This window comes from Heterocephalus glaber, unplaced genomic scaffold (genome assembly GCF_053883595.1).
Source record: "Heterocephalus glaber isolate CG9 unplaced genomic scaffold, H.glaber_assembly_v1.0 deba00001509, whole genome shotgun sequence".
Classification (NCBI taxonomy): Eukaryota; Metazoa; Chordata; class Mammalia; order Rodentia; family Bathyergidae; genus Heterocephalus; species Heterocephalus glaber.
Genome location: NW_028258325.1, coordinates 44292720 through 44296786, shown reverse-complemented (window position 1 = coordinate 44296786; position 4067 = coordinate 44292720). Strand labels below are relative to the sequence as shown.

General features: G+C 41.1%; 1 pseudogene; it reads left to right on the top strand.

Annotated features, from left to right (window-relative positions):
* Nucleotides 1–2130: 2130 nt before the first annotated feature.
* LOC101696990 (serine/threonine-protein phosphatase 2A 55 kDa regulatory subunit B alpha isoform pseudogene) lies at nt 2131–3539 on the top strand (annotated as a pseudogene).
* The last annotated feature ends 528 nt before the right edge of the window (nt 3540–4067 follow it).

Sequence of the window (4067 nt, the reverse complement as noted above, 5' to 3'; positions counted from 1 at the left end):
AAAGGCACACCAGACCACTGTGCTTGGTAAGTTGGAGGGATCATCACCTCCCATCAGAACCTGGACTATCTTCAGGGGAAGGGCAGCTGGAACCTGCTGTAGAACCTTGCAGAGTTCAACCCTGCAGGAGAACAGGGAGCTCAACTTGGGACTTGCAATCAGAAATCTGCCTGAATCTCACGAGTCTGCTACTGGCTTGCTGAGACTCATTGACATATATCTGCACACTGCTGCCCAGGTTGTCTACTGTGACAGCAGAGACATACCCTGAAGGAGGCCCTTCATTTTTATGTTTTATTTGTTATTTTCAAAATTATTACTTTTTTTGCTCTTATTTTAAATTTTTTTTCTTTTTCTACTCTTTTCAAATTTTTCTCTTTTTTCTTTCTTTACTCTCTCTCTCTCTCTCTCTCTCTCTCTCTCTCTCTCTCTCTCTCTCTCTCTCCCTTGCTGTCCCACATCGTTCTTCATCTCCCTTTTTGTTCCTGTTCTGGCCCTAATTCATATTTCTTTATTTTTCTTTTCCTCTCTTTTTCCTTCTCTTGCCTGTGTCCTCTGGCTTCACTGCTAACCTTCCCCTATCCTTCTACCTACCTATCCCTCCCTCCCCAACTCCTTCTAATGCCCCATCCTAAAGGGTAAAGTTTGAAGAGTTTATTCACTATAAACATATGTTGAAAACCAGGGATTTAGCTCAGTGGTTCTGCCACCTGCCTTGCAAGTGCAAGGCCCCAAGTTCGATCCCTGGTCCAAAAAACCAAAAAAACTCCCCCAAACAAACAAATATATTGGGTTGGTTCTTGATTTTGATTTAACTCACACAGTTAAAGGTGATAGATTAATAACTACCACAAATTGTCATTTTCTAAGAGGTACTTGATGCTATGGTGCAGCTGATTGTATCACTTGGGCTAAGGTGTTGTGATTGATCTAATCAGTTGTCCTTCCTGGTATAATGAAAATGAGATAGCCTCAGAGCCATTAGAGACTCAAAGCCTAAAGACCACCTATATCTGGAAGACACCTCTGAGAAGCAATCAGTCCATAAGGGTGTTAAATATAAGTAACAAAGATACTTACAATAAGCAACTTTGAAGTATCAACCCAGGAATTAAACCAAGGACAATACCAAAAACAAAAATGAGAAGACATTTAAGCAAGGCATAAACTCAGACTTCCACCCCACAAAAGGCAAATTCTGGGGAAAATGAGATGGAAAAGTCTGATATTCAACCACCTGGACACCCTGAACTGATAGCACAGGAAGTAACAAAACAGATGAATGAGGCTCTAGAAAAATTCAAAGCAGAAATAATTTCCAAGATAACTACAGAGATGATGAGCAGAGTGAAAGACATGATTAGAGGCTCTAGAACAGAAACAGATTTAAAAAAATAGATGAGCTCAGAAACGTGCTGGAAGCCATGAATGCCCAGCATAAGAAAGAAATGGAATCCATGAAACAGATTCAAACAGATATCCAGGAGATTAAAAACTCCATTGAAAGTATGCAGAGCAGATTAAGGGAATGTGAAGATAGAATATCAGATATAGAAGACAGGATTGTGGTTAATGACCATGAAAACAGAGATTTCTTCAAAATTGTAAGGGACCACAGGAAATTAATCCAGCAGCTGCTAGATGATGCAAAGAAGAACAAAACAACATAAGACTGATTGGAGTCCTCAAAAAACCAGGAGAAAGTACAATTGACATAAAGAACTGTTCACAGAAGTAATAGTAGAAAACTTCCCAGACAGAGGGAGAGAATTTGACATACAGATGAGTGAGGCATATAGAACTCCAACTAGCCATGATAAAAAAAATCTACACATAGACATATAATAGTCAAGATCCCAGAAACCCAACAGAAGAACAAAATCCTGGGAGTTGCCTGCCACTGCTGCCACCACCACAGGAGCATGAGCGAGGAAGCCCCAGAGTTGAAACCCACCATCCCATTGGCGATCCTCCCACCCCTCCTTCCACCGGCTGGCTCCCGCCCCTGCCCCCCACAAGTGCCATCGGCTGCCATATGCGCCCGTGACCCCCCCATCCCCAGGTGAGTGGGATGAGTTTGGGAATCAGAGACCCCGAGGCACCCAGCAGGGTCACCATTTGCAGCGGGACATGGCAGAAGCTGGAGGAGGGAATGATATTCAGTGATGTTTTTCTCAGGTGAAAGGAGCAGTAGATGATGATGTAGCAGAAGCAGATATAATTTCTACAGTAGAATTTATTCATTCTGGAGAATTACTAGCAACAGGAGATAAAGGTGGTAGAGTTGTCATCTTTCAACAGAAGCAGGAGGGATCGAACCCAGAACCTTTTGCCTGCCAGGAAAGTGCAGTGCCACTGAGCTAACCCTGGTCCACAAAGAACAAAGTCCAGTCTCATAGCAGAGGAGAATATGTTTATAGCACCTTCCAGAGCCATGAACCAGAATTTGACTACTTGAAAAGTTTAGAAATAGAAGAAAAGATCAACAAAATTAGATGGTTATCCCAGAAAAATGCTGCTCAGTTTTTATTGTCTACCAATGACAAAACAATAAAATTATGGAAAATCAGTGAAAGGGACAGAACACTAGAAGGGTATGACTTGAAAGAAGAAGATGGAAGGTATACAGATTCTACTACAGTTACTACACTAAGAGTGCCAGTCAGTCTTCAGGCCCATGGACCTAATGGTAGAGGCCAGTCCTTGAAGAATATTTGCCAATGCTCATACATACCACATCAACTCCATTTCTATCAATAGTGATTATGAAACTTACTTATCTGCAGATAGTTTATGGATTAATCCTTGGTACCTGGAAATTACAGAGTTTTAATATTGTGGATATCAAACCTGCCAATATGGAAGAGCTCACAGAAGTAATCACAGCTGCAGAATTCCATCCCAACAACTGTAACACATTTGTGTACAGCAGCAGTAAAGGAACCATTCGGCTCTGTGACACGAGGACATCTGCTCTCTGTGATACTCATTCTAAACTCTCTGAAGAACCTGAAGACCCCAGTAACTGGCCTTTTTTTTCTGAAATCATCTCCTCTATTTCTGATGTAAAATTCAGCCATAGTGGTTGCTATATGATGACTAGAGATTATTTGTCAGTCAAAATTTGGGATTTAAATATGGAAAACAGGCCTGTGGAAACATACCAGGTGCATGAATACCTCAGAAGTAAACTTTTCTCACTGTATGAAAATGATTGCATATTTGACAAATTTGAATGTTGTTGGGATGGATCTGACAGTGTCGTCATGACCGGATCTTACAATAATTACTTCAGAATGTTCTACAGGAACACAAAGGGAGGTATAACTCTAGAAGCATCATGAGAAAACAATAAGCCTCGCATGGTTTTGAAGCCACACAAAGTCTGTGCAAGCAGCAAGCGAAAGAAAGATGAAATAAGTGTTGACAGCCTAAATTTCAACAAGAAAATCCTTCATACAGCCTGGCACCCCAAGGAAAACATCATTGCTGTAGCTACTACAAACAATCTGTATACATTTCAAGACAAATTGAATTAGTGTTGGCATTCTTAGCAGAAGAGCCCACTTCCTGCTTAGTTGAGATAGTTGAATGTAGCATTCATAGCTATAAGAGAGAGGTCCATTGAGGCACCCCTTCCAGTGTTTGACAGTGTGCCATTCGACAACACATGTTTATAGCTAAATGGAGAAAGCTCTGTGGTTTCCTCACTATGTTCTCCATGTATGCTAGGCATTTAGGTAAGGGTAGGGCACTTTTAATTTAAATGACTTCTTGTACCATCTTGCCTAATGGACTAGATTGGTTGATTTACTTCACTTTTTATGCCTTCCATTGTGATGATGTCAAACACAGTGAACGCCTTCAGTCATGCTATGGGATTTAATTGTGTATCCTCATTACTGTATCATTTGTGGGGTAGACCCTTTAGCCTTTTTAAAATTAAATACAGCTCATTCTTACTGTGGCTTGTAGCATTCCTCTTCTCTGGTCTCCTGGACTGTCCCCCCTCATCTCTCTTACCCTTGCCCCTTCCACCCAGTCTCAGTGGTGGTATATAATGAAAA